Source organism: Arachis hypogaea, chromosome 18 (assembly GCF_003086295.3).
Source record: "Arachis hypogaea cultivar Tifrunner chromosome 18, arahy.Tifrunner.gnm2.J5K5, whole genome shotgun sequence".
In the NCBI taxonomy this organism is placed as follows: Eukaryota; Viridiplantae; Streptophyta; class Magnoliopsida; order Fabales; family Fabaceae; genus Arachis; species Arachis hypogaea.
This window is the reverse complement of record NC_092053.1, coordinates 98,506,447-98,519,638: the sequence shown is the minus strand read 5'-3', so window position 1 is coordinate 98,519,638 and position 13,192 is coordinate 98,506,447. Positions and strand designations below refer to the sequence as shown.

At 39.9% G+C, this 13,192-nt stretch overlaps 1 non-coding gene across 1 annotated transcript; it reads right to left on the bottom strand.

Annotated features, from left to right (window-relative positions):
• Positions 1-5,881: 5,881 nt before the first annotated feature.
• Positions 5,882-5,989, bottom strand: LOC112774454 (small nucleolar RNA R71). The gene has a single exon (XR_003188945.1). It is a non-coding gene; the product is annotated as a small nucleolar RNA R71 (small nucleolar RNA).
• Positions 5,990-13,192: the final 7,203 nt, after the last annotated feature.

Sequence of the window (13,192 nt, the reverse complement as noted above, 5' to 3'; positions counted from 1 at the left end):
TTGAAATTGTAAATAAATATATGATTTGAGATTAGTTCAAAATAGGACTTTTTAAAAGTCTTGGATCTTACAGGTGTGCCATGTCCAAGGTTGGTGTGCCACGTCCATTGTAAGATGCTCAGCAACTTTCTCTGGAGATCATAGCTGGCGTGCCACGTCCTTGTTAAAACGTTAGAAGTTCTTTTCTAGAGATTGAGCCTGGCGTGCCACGTCCTTGTTAAAACCATGAGAGTCCTTCTCTGGAGACTATAACTAGCGTGCCACGCCCAAAGTTGGCATGTGATGCCCTTAGTGGAACTTAAGTAACCTTCTCTGGGAACAAGAGCTGGCGTGCCACGCCCAGGGTTGGCGTGCCACACCCATAGTGTTATGTTGGGAATCCTTCTCTGGAAATTGAGCCTAGTGTGCCATGCCTAGGGCTTGCGTGCCACGCCTATAGTAAAACTTGAGCAAACTTTTCTTGGGGCTAGGCCTGGCGTGCCATGCCTATGGTTGGCGTGCCACGCCCTTGCTGTGATTTTTTTAGCGTGCCACGCCCATAGACACGCGCAGTCCTTTTTGCTTGCTTTCTTCTTCTTTTTCTACTCTTTTCTCCTGAAATGCATACAAGAACTAATTTAAAAATAATATTCTGCTAATTCATGATATATCTCTTAATAATGCATTGAATCAGTGAGAGTTTATCAATTCTATGGTTTTTTATGATGAGAAAATAGGTAGATGATGCAAGTCATCAAGTGTCTCCTTAGATATTATGAAGATCATTTATAAAGTATAGCCTTATCTTAATATTTATGGGTATACTTTTTTTTACCAAAGAAAGTGCTTTTGAAGAATAACCTATTTGTTATATTTTGGATGTTTCAAAAGTATTTTCTAACGTATCTAAGGACAAATAAAAAAAATGTATCTTTTTGGTTTTCTTTTCACCAAATCACATAACCCGCGTGATGAGCGGATAATTTATACCCTTTTTGGCATTATTTTTACATAGTTTTTAGTAGGGGTGAGTATGGTTTTGGTCCCTAAAGTTTAGTCCAAGAATCGAATTCCTCCCTCTTCTAATTTTGGATATAAAATCGTCCTTAACGTTTTTTTTCGTATTAAAATCGTCCTTTTTTTTTTGGACAAAAATGCCCTTCCCTTTTCCCTCTCCCTCCACCCCCACCCCGTCTCCCCTTCCCCCACCCCCACCACCATCTCGTGTCCCCTTTCCCCCCACCTCCACACCCACCTCCACCCCCAGTCACCGCTTCCCCCCACCTCCAACCCCACCCCGCCTCCCCTTTCCCCCCACCACCACCACACCACGTCCTCCCCTTCCCCCCACCTCCACCCTCACCCCGCCTCCCCTTCCCCCCCACCCCCACCACCACCTCCACCCCCACCCCCAGTCACCCCTTCCCCCCACCCCCACCACCACCCCGCGTCTCCTTCCATTCCCCCCAACACAACCACCACCACCACCACTACCAACACAACAACAAATAACAAACAGAGATCAACCTTAAACCAACAACTCAAAATCAACAATGATTCAACAAATCAAAGATTCAACAGAGTAGGAGGAGCAGAGGAGGAGGAGGTCACGGCAGTAAGGGCGAGGAGGAGTAGAGGAGGAGCAGATGCTGTGAGGAGGGCGAGGCGCGAGGGCACGGCGGCGGTTCACGGACGCGGCGAAGATGAGAAGAGGAGAAGGAGGCAGAGGCGGCGAGGCTCACAAGGCGGCGACGCGCGCGAGGCGCGAAGGCGGCGAGGCGGGCGAGGCTCGCGATGCGGCGGCGGTCACCCTCCCCCCTTTCCCCTTCCCCCTCCCCCTCCCCTTCCCCCTCTCCCCTTCCCCCCACCCCCGCGTCCTTTCCCCCTTCATCGTCATCATCATCAGAGTTCTGGAGGAGGCGGCGGCGACGACGGAGGCTCCCCGGCACCGTCCCTCTCCCCCCTTCCCCCTCCCCCTCTTCCTTTCCCCTCCCCTCCCCTCCCCCTTCGCATACCCTTTTCTTCTCCCCCAACGCGTTTTTACGCGTTTTTCTTTTTTTTATTTTATAATTTTTATTATTAAAATAGGAATAGGGGTAGTTTAGGAATAAAACAAAAAATTTTATTAAAAAGGATGATTTTAATACGAAAAAAAACGTTAATGACGATTTTAAACCCAAAATTAGAAGAGGGACGAATTTGATTCTGGCATTAAACTTTAGGGACCAAAATCGTACTTACCCCTTTTTAGTATGTTTTAGTTACTTTTTATTATATTTTTATTCATTTTTATTCAAAAATCACATTTCTAGACTTTACTATGAGTTTGTGTATTTTTCTGTGATTTCAAGTATTTTCTGGCTGAAACTGAGGGACCTGAGCAAAAATCTGATTCAGAGGCTGAAAAAGGAATGCAGATGCTGTTGGATTCTGACCCTCCTGCACTCGAAGTGGATTTTCTGGAGCTACAGAAGCCTAATTGGCGCGATCTCAATAGCTTTGGAAAGTAGACATCCTGGGCTTTCCAGCAATATATAATAGTCCATACTTTGCCCGAGATTTGATGGCCCAAACTGGCGCTCAAATCCAGACTAAAACTTCCTAGCGTAAAACGCCCAAACTGGCACCCAAGCTGGCGTTTAACTCCAAGAACATCCTATGCACGAAAAAGCTTCAATGTTCAGCCCAAGCACACACCAAGTGGGCTCCGAAAGTGGATTTCTGCACTATCTGCACTTAGTTACTCATTTTCTGTAAACCCTAGTAACTAGTTTAATATAAATAGCACTTTTAACTATTGTATTCGCATGCTATCATAGACCATTGTTCACGTTTTGGAGGCTGGCCTCATGGCCATGCTTAGACCTTGTTCACTTATGTATTTTCTACGGTGGAGTTTTTACACCCCATAGATTAAGGTGTGGAGCTCTGCTGTTCTTCATGAATTAATGCAAGTACTATTGTTTTTCTTTCAATTCACGCCTACTTCTTCTCCAAGATATACTCTTGTACTTAATTCAGTTAAGTCAGAATGAAGGGGTGACCCGTGACAATCACCCAATCTTTGTTACTCGCTTAGCCAAGATACGCGTGCCTGACAACCACAAAGTGGTCTACATGATGTTCAACGTAGTCATTGGATGACAGCCGGAGTATATTCTCTTGGGTATCTAATACACGGATCGAGTCCATGAGATTAGTATCTTCGTGGTATATGCTAGAACCAATTGGCAACATTCCTGGGATCCGAAAAGTTTAAACCTTATCTGTGGTATTTCGAGTAGGATCAATGGACGTGATTCAAACCTGCGAATGTTGGGCGCAGTGACAGTGTGCAAAAGGATCAATGGATCCTATTCTGACGCTAGCGGAAACCGACAGATGATTAGCCATGCGGTAGCTATACCTGGTATTTTTCATCCGAGATGAGAAATCTATTAGTTGATTAGCCGTGCAGAAACCGTAGAGGACCATTTTCATTGAGAGGATCCTACAGCTTGCCATGGAAGGGAGCACGCATGATTGGAAGAAGACAATAGAAAAACAGAGGTTCAGAAGCAACAAAGCATCTGCACACGCTTATCTGAAATTCCCACCAATGAATTACATAAGTAACTTTATCTTAATTTATGTTTTATTTATCTTTTAATTATCAAAACCTCCTAACCATTTGAATCCGCCTGACTGAGATTTACAAGATGACCATAGCTTGCTTCAAGCCGACAATCTCCGTGGGATCGACCCTTACTCACGTAAGGTATTACTTGGACGACCCAGTGCACTTGCTGGTTAGTTGTGCGGAGTTGTGAAAAGTGTGAATCACGATTTTCCACACCAAGTTTTTGGCGCCGTTGCCTTGGATTGTTCGAGCTTGGACAACTGACGGTTCATCTTGTTGCTTAGATTAGGTAATTTTGTTTTATGTTTAAGCTTTTTATTTTTATTTTTGAAAAAAATTAATAAAATCATAAAACCAAAAATTTTGTGTTTCTTGTTTGAGTCTTGTGTCAAATTTTAAGTTTGGTGACAATTGCATTCTTTTAATTTCCTTAAAATTTTCGAAAATTCATCATGTGTTCTTCATGATCTTCAAGTTGTTCTTGATGATTTTTATTTGTTTAATCTTGTGATTTTCTTGTTTTGTGTCTTTTCTTGTTTTTCATATGCATTTTCGAATTATTAGTGTCTAAAGTTTAAAAATTTCTAAGTTTGGTGTCTTGCATGTCTTTCTTTTCTTAAAAATTTTCAAAAATATGTTCTTGATGTTCATCATTATCTTCAAAGTGTTTTTGGTGTTCATCTTGACATTCAAAGTGTTCTTGCATGCATTATTTGTTTTGATATTAGATTTTTATGTCTTGTGTCATTTTGTTGTTTTTCTCTTTCTTCATTAATTCAAAAAATAAAAAATAATATCTTTTCCTTGTTTTACTCATAAAATTCGAAATTTTGGGTTGATTTAGTTAAAATTTTTTAAAATTTAGTTGTTTCTTATTAGTCAAGTCAAAATTTTAATTTAAAAATTCTACCTTTTTAAATCTTTTTTTAAAAATCAAATCTTTTTCAATTTTTTTTCATGTTTTTCAAAAATTTTAAAATTGATTTTCAAAATCTTTTTTCTTATTTGTACTTCATATTTTCAAATTTATCACTAACAATTAATGTTTTGATTCAAAAATTTCAAGTTGTTACTTTCCTATTAAGAAAGGATCAATCTTTAAATTCTAGAATCATATCTTTTAGTTTCTTGTTTGTCAAGTCATTAACTTTAATTTCAAAAATCAAATTTTTTTAATTTCCTTTTCATATCTTTTTCAAAATAAACTTCAATCATATCTTTTTCAAAATTTAATTTCAAAATCTTTTTTTCTAACTTCTTATCTTTTCAAAATTTATTTTCAAATCTTTTTCAATTAACTACTTGACTTTTTGTTTGATTTTAAAAAGTTTACTATTTCTTAGCCTTTTCAAAATAACCTAACTACTTTTCTCTCTCTAATTTTCGAAAACAACTAACAACTTTTTCAAAATTCTTTTTAATTAACTAATTTTTTTAAATTTTAATTCTATTTTATTTCTTTTTCGAATACTAACCAATAATTAAAATAAAAATAAAAATATTTTTCTTCTCTTTTAAATAATTTTTGAATACACTCTCCCTCTCTCATCTCTTTCTATTTATTTTATTTATTTACTAACACTTCTCTTCTTAAAAATTCGAACCCTCTCCCTCTCTCTGTGTTCGAATTCTTCTCTTTCTCCCTTCTTCATTCTATTCTTCTATTTTTCTACTCACATAAAGGAATCTCTATACTGTGACATAGAGGATTCTTCTTCTTTTTTGTTCTCTTTTTTTTCATATGAGCAGGAACAAGGATTAGAACATTCTTGTTGAACTTGATCCTGAACCTGAAAGGACTCTGAAGAGGAAGCTAAGAGAAGCTAAAGCACAACACTCTAGAGAGGACCTAACAGAAATTTTCGAAAAAGATGTAGAGATGGCAGCCAAAAACAACAACAATGGTGAGATGCAAGGTAGATGCTTGGTGACTTTACTGCACCAACTTCTGACTTCTATGGAAGAAGCATCTCAATTCCTGCAATTAGAGCAAACAACTTTGAGCTTAAGCCTCAATTAGTTTCTCTAATGCAGCAGAATTGCAACTTTCATGGACTTCCATTGGAAGATCCTCATCAGTTCTTAGCTGAATTCTTGTAAATCTGTGACACTGTTAAGACCAATGGGGTTAATCCCGAGGTCTACAGACTTATGCTTTTCCCCTTTGCTGTAAGAGACAGAGCTAGGACATGGATGGATTCACAACCTAAAGAAAGCCTAAACTCTTGGGAAAAGTTGGTCAATTCTTTCTTGGCCAAATTCTTTCCACCTCTAAAGTTGAGCAAGCTTAGAGTGGAAGTCCAAACCTTCAAATAGAAGGAAGGTGAATACCTCTATGAAGCTTGGGAAAGATACAAGCAATTGATCAGAAGGTGTCCTTCTGACATGCTTTCATAGTGGAGCATCTTATGTATATTCTATGATGGTCTGTCTGAATTGTCCAAGATGTCCTTGGACCACTCTGCTGTTGGATCTCTTCATCTGAAGAAAACGCCTGTAGAAGCCTAGGAACTCATTGAAATGGTTGCAAATAACCAGTTCATGTATACTTCTGAAAGAAATCCTGTGAATAATGGGATGACTCAGAAGAAAGGAGTTCTTGAGATTGATACTCCGAATGCCATATTGGCTCAGAATAAAATATTAACTCAGTAAGTCAATATGATTTCTCAGAATCTGACTGGAATGCAAGCTGCATCCGGCAGTGCTAAAGAGCCCTCCTCTAAAGGCGAAGCTTATGATCCTGAGAATCCTACAATGGAAGAGGTGAATTACATGGGAGAATCCTATGGAAACACTTACAATCCTTTATGGAGGAATCATCCTAATCTCTCATGGAAGGATCAACAGAAGACTCAACAAGGCTTCAATAATAATAATGGTCGGAGAATTTGGTTTGACAATAGCAAACCTTTTCCATCATCACCTCAGCAACAGACAGAGAATTCTAGGCAGAGCCTCTCTGACTTAGCAACCATAGTCTCTGATCTAACTAAGACCACTCACAGTTTCATGACTGAAACAAGGTCCTCCATTAGCAGTCTGGAGGCACAAGTGGGTCAGCTAAGTAAAAGAGTTACTAAAACTCCTCCTAGCACCCTCCCAAGCAATACAGAAGAGAATCTCAAGAGAGAGTGCAAGGCCATCAATATATCGAAAGTGGCCGAACCTATAGAGGAGGAGGAGGCAGTGATTTCTAGTGAAGAAGACCTCAATGGACGTTCACTGACCACTAAGGAGCTCCCTAATGAGGAATACCTTGTGTTTAAGGCTCAAGGATCTTCCTCTGTAACCATGGAGAAGAAGCATGAAAAACTTCTCTCAATACAGAGTCAAGCAGAGCCCCCACATTCAAACTTTAAGTTTGGTGTTGGAAGGCCACCATCATGCTCTAAGTATCTGTAAAGCTCTCTAAGAGCTCACTGTCAAGCTATTGACATTAAAGAAGTGCTTTTTGGGAGGCAACCCAATGTTATTTAATTATATTTATTTTTATAGACATTTGTTTTCCATTGCCATTTTATGTTTTCTTTAGGTTGATGATCATGTGGAGTTATAAAAATAGCTGTAGAATTAAAGCAAAATAAAAAATAGCATAAAAAATAACACACCTTGGAGGACAGGCTTACTGGCGTTTAAACGCCAGTAAGGATAGCAGAATGGGCGTTTAACGCCCATGCAGGCATCATTCTGGGCATTAAACGCCAGAATGGGCAGCATTCTGGGCGTTTAATGCCAGAAATGGCAGCATTCTGGGCATTCAGAAAAATGCCCAGTAAAGAAGGAATCCTGGCGTTTAACGCCTGCCAGGGTATCTGGCTGGGCATTGAACGCCCAAATAGGCAGTCCAGTGGGCGTTAAACGCCATAATGGATAGCATTCTGGGCGTTTAACGCCATGATGACACAAGGGAGGTAATTTTGTTTTCAATTCAATTTTTTTCAATTTTTCATGTTTTAATTCATAATTTTTTGCATCAAACATATTTTAAACGTTCATCTCTCAATTTCTATTTTCAAAAATTAATAATCTTTCCAATTCTTCTTAATTCTCTTTTTTATTCTTTTCAATTCCTTCCAAAACGTTTTCAAAACATACATATCTTTTCAAATTCTTTTCAACTCTTTTTAATTTTTCTTGTATACATTCATAACTTTTCAAAATTAATTGCATCATTCTTCTTCTACTCCCTTCTATCTCATTTTGCTCGAGGACGAGCAAACCTTTTAGGTTTGGTGTGAAAAAAAAAAGCTCAGCTTTTTGCTTTCCATAACTACTAATGGCACCTAAGGCTGGAGAAACCCCTAGGAAGAGGAAAGGAAAGGCAGTTGCTTCCAACTCCGATTCATGAGAGATGGAGAGATTCATCTCAAAAGCCCATCACTAGAAAAAGGATGGAGCAAACAATAGAGCTTGCTCATGGACCTCAACAAGAGCACTCCATTATCCTCTAGGAAATCAGAGAGGACCAAAAGGGCATGAGAGAGGAGCAACAAAGGCAAGGAAGAAACATAGAGGAGCTCAAACACTCAATAAGATCTTCAAGAGGAAGAACTAGCCGCCATCACTAAGGTGGACCCGTTCTTTAATTTCCTTGTTCTTATTTTCCTGTTTTTCGAATTCTATGCTTTATGTTTTGTCTATGTTTGTGTCTTTATTACATGATCATTAGTGTCTAGTGTCTATGTCTTAAAGCTATGAATGTCCTATGAATCCTTCACCTTTCTTAACTGAAAAATGTTTTATTTGCCAAAGAACAAGAAGTGCATGATTTCGAATTCTATCTTGAAATTAGTTTAATTATTTTGATGTGGTGGCAATACTTTTTGTTTTTTGAATGAATGCTTGAACAGTGCATATTTTTGAATTTGTTGTTTATGAATGTTAAAATTGTTGGATCTTGAAAGAATAATGAAAAAAAAGAGAAATGTTATTGATAATCTGAAAAATCATAAAATTGATTCTTGAAGCAAGAAAAAGCAGTGAAAAACAAAGCTTGCGAAAAAAAAAAAAGAAAAAGCAAGCAGAAAAAGCCAATTACCCTTTAAACCAAAAGGCAAGGGTAAAAAGGATCCAAGGCTTTGAGCATTAATGGATAGGAGGGCCCAAAGGAATAAAATCCTGGCCTAAGCGGCTAAATCAAGCTGTCACTAACCATGTGCTTGTTGCGTGAAGGTGTCAAGTGAAAAGCTTGAGACTAAGTTGTTAAAGTCATGGTCCAAAGCAAAAAGAGTGTGCTTAAGAGCCCTGGGCACCTCTAACTCGGAACTCTAGCAAAGCTGAGTCACAATCTGAGAAGGTTCACCCAGTTATGTGTCTGTGGCATTTATGTATCCGGTGGTAATACTGGAAATCAAAATGCTTAGGGTCATAGCCAAGACTCCTAAAGTAGCTGTGTTCAGGAATCAACATACTGAACTAAGAGAATCAATAAGACTATCTGAATTCTAAGTTCCTATGGATGCCAATCATTCTGAACTTCAGAGGATAAAGTGAGATGCCAAAACTGTTCAGAAGCAAAATGGCTACTAGCACTGCTCATCTAATTGGAACTAAGTTCATTGATAAGTTTGGAATTCATTGTATATTATCTTCTTTTTATCCTATTTTGTTTTTAGTTGCTTGGGGAGAAGCAACAATTTAAGTTTGGTGTTGTGATGAGCGGATAATTTATACCCTTTTTGGCATTGTTTTTACATAGTTTTTAGTATGTTTTAGTTACTTTTTATTATATTTTTATTAGTTTTTATTCAAAAATCATATTTCTGGACTTTACTATGAGTTTGTGTGTTTTTCTGTGTTTTCAGGAATTTTCTGGCTGAAATTGAGGGACCTGAGCAAAAATCTGATTCAGAGGCTGAAAAAGGACTGCAGATGCTGTTGGATTCTGACCCTTTTGTACTCGAAGTGGATTTTCTGGAGCTATAGAATCCCAATTAGCGTGCTCTCAATTGCGTTGGAAAGTAGACATCCTGGGCTTTCCAGAAATATATAATAGTCTATACTTTGCCCGAGATTTGATGGCCTAAACTGGCGCTCAAAGCCAGCCTAAAACTTCCTGGCGTAAAACGCCAGAACTGGCACCGGAATTGGAGTTAAACGCCCAAACTGGCATCCAAGCTGGCGTTTAACTCCAAGAATAGCCTATGCATGAAAAAGCTTCAATTCTCAGCCCAAGCACACACCATGTGCGCCCTAGAAGTGGATTTTTGCACTATCTACACTTAGTTACTCATTTTCTGTAAACCCTAGTTACTAGTTTAATATAAATAGAACTTTTTACTATTGTATTCGCATGCTATCATAGACCATTGTTCACGTTTTGGAGGCTGGCCTCACGGCCAAACCTAGACCTTGTTCACTTATGTATTTTCTACGATGGAGTTTCTACACCCCATAGATTAAGGTGTGGAGCTCTGCTGTTCTTCATGAATTAATGCAAGTACTATTTTTTTCTTTCAATTCATGCCTACTTCTTCTCCAAGATATACTCTTGTACTTAATTCAGTTAAGTCAGAATGAAGGGGTGACTCGTGACAATCACCCAATCTTCGTTACTCGCTTAGCCAAGAACCGCGTACCTGACAACCACAAAGCAGTCTACATGATGTTCAACGTAGTCATTGGACGACAGCCGGAGTATATTCTCTTGGGGATATAATACACGGACCGAGTCCGTGAGATTAGTATCTTCGTGGTATAGGCTAGAACCAATTGGCAGCATTCCTTGGATCCGGAAAGTCTAAATCTTGTCTGTAGTATTCCGAGTAGGATCTGGGAAAGGATGACTGTGACGAGCTTCAAACCTGCGAATGTTTGGCGCAGTGACAGTGTGCAAAAGGATCAATGGATCCTATTCTGACACTAGCGGAAACCGACAGATGATTAGCCATGCGGTAGCTGTACCTGGTATTTTTCATCCGAGATGAGAAATCCGATAGTTGATTAGCCGTGCAGAAACCGTAGAGGACCATTTTCACTGAGAGGATCCTACAGCTTGCCATGGAAGGGAGCACGCATGATTGGAAGAAGACAATAGAAAAGCAGATATTCAGAAGCAACAAAGCATCTGCACACGCTTATCTGAAATTTCCACCAATGAATTACATAAGTAACTTTATCTTATTTTATGTTTTATTTATCTTTTAATTATCAAAACCTCATAACCATTTGAATCTACCTGACTGAGATTTATAAGATGACCATAGCTTGCTTCAAGCCGACAATCTCCGTGGGATTGACCCTTACTCACGTAAGGTATTACTTGGACGACCCAGTGTACTTGCTGGTTAGTTGTGCGGAGTTGTGAAAAGTGTGAATCATGATTTCCCACACCACCGTGCCAGAGAAGAAAGATTTCCCCCTCACCACTTCACCACTCACCTTTGCCTTTCTCCACTTACCGTTACTCCTCTTCCCTACTCACTACTCATCACTCACCACTTCACCTTCGCTCACCACTCGTCTTTGTCGCTGCTCCTCATTCTCTTCACTTGCATTCACCTACCACTGTACTCATTGTCGCTGCACTTTCGTAGTCTCTGTGCTCACCGTCACCAGTCACGGACGTCATATTTGTGCTCACCGTTGCTGCTCAACCTCGTCATCTCTGCGCTATCTATTGCCTCCCACCCTTGTCGTTTCTGTGATGACCGTTGCCGTGCGCTTAGCATCGTCGTCTCTGCATTCAGCATCATTGATGAGCGGATAATTTATACGCTTTTTGGCATTGTTTTTAGTATGTTTTTAGTAGGATCTAGTTACTTTTAGGGATGTTTTCATTAGTTTTTATGTTAAATTCACATTTCTGGACTTTACTATGAGTTTGTGTGTTTTTCTGTGATTTCAGGTATTTTCTGGCTGAAATTGAGGGACTTGAGCAGAAATCAGATTCAGAGGTTGAAAAAGGACTGCTGATGCTGTTGGATTCTGACCTCCCTTCACTCAAAGTGGATTTTCTGGAGCTACAGAACTCGAAATGGCGCGCTTCCAATTGCGTTGGAAAGTAGACATCCAGGGCTTTCCATCAATATATAATAGTCTATACTTTGGCCAAGAATAGACGACATAAACTGGCGTTCAACGCCAGCCTTCTGCCCAAATCTGGCGTCCAGCGCCAGAAAAGGATCCAAAACCAGAGTTGAACGCCCAAACTGGCACAGAAACTGGCGTTCAACTCCACAAATGGCCTCTGCACGTGCTACACTTAAGCTCAGCCCAAACACACACCAAGTGGGCCCCGGAAGTGGATTTATGCATCAATTACTTACTCATGTAAACCCTAGTGACTAGTTTATTATAAATAGGACCTCTTACTATTGTATTAGTCGTCTTTTTGACCATCTTTGGATCCTGGATTGTATTTTGATCCTGTGATCACGTTTTAAGGGGCTGGCCATCTCGGCCATGCCTGGACCTTCACTTATGTATTTTCATACGGTAGAGTTTCTACACTCCATAGATTAAGGTGTGGAGCTCTGCTGTCCCTCAAAGATTAATGCAAAGTACTACTGTTTTCTATTCAATTCTTCTTATTTCGCTTCTAAGATATCCATTCGCACCCAAGAACGTGATGAAGGTGATGATTATGTGTGACGCTCATCATCCTTCTCCCTTATGAACGCGTGTCTGACAAACACTTCTGTTCTACATGAAATAAGCTAGAATGAGTATCTCTTAGATCTCCTAACCAGAATCTTCGTGGCGTAAGCTAGAATGATGGCGGCATTCAAGAGAATCCGGAAGGTCTAAACCTTGTCTGTGGTATTCTGAGTAGGATTCAATGATTGAATGACTGTGGCGAGCTTCAAACTCGCGAGTGCTGGGCGTTAGTGACAGACGCAAAAGGAGGGTGAATCCTATTCCAGCATGATCGGGAACCGACAGATGAATAGCCGTGCCGTGACAGGGTGCGTGAGCATATTATTCACTGAGAGGAGGGGATGTAGCCACTGACAACGGTGATGCCCTTGCATAAAGCCAGCCATGGAAAGGAGTAAGACTGATTGGATGAAGATAGCAGGAAAGCAGAGGTCCAGAGGAACGAAAAGCATCTCCATTCGCTTATCTGAAATTCCTACCAATGATTTACATAAGTATCTCTATCCCTATTTTATTATATAATATTCGAAAACACCATTATCACTTTATATCTGCCTGACTGAGATTTACAAGGTGACCATAGCTTGCTTCATACCAACAATCTCCGTGGGATTCGACCCTTACTCACGTAAGGTATTACTTGGACGACCCAGTGCACTTGCTGGTTAGTTGTATCGAAGTTGTGACAATTATGTATTGAGATCAGAGCACCAAGTTGCTCACGTTGCCAGGGATTGTTTGAGCCTGGACATCACAATTTCGTGCACCAAGTTTTTGGCGCCATTGCCGGGGATTTGTTTATTCCTGTTTGGCGCCAATAATCGTCTGAGTTTTCGGCAAGAGTTGTCAAAGATCCCAATCCCGGCAACAACACCAAGTTTTTGGCGCCGTTGCCGGGGATTGTTCGAGTTTGGACAACTGACGGCTCATCTTGTTGCTCAGATTAGGTATTTTTCTTTTCGTTTTGTTTTCAAAAATTTTTCAAAAATATTT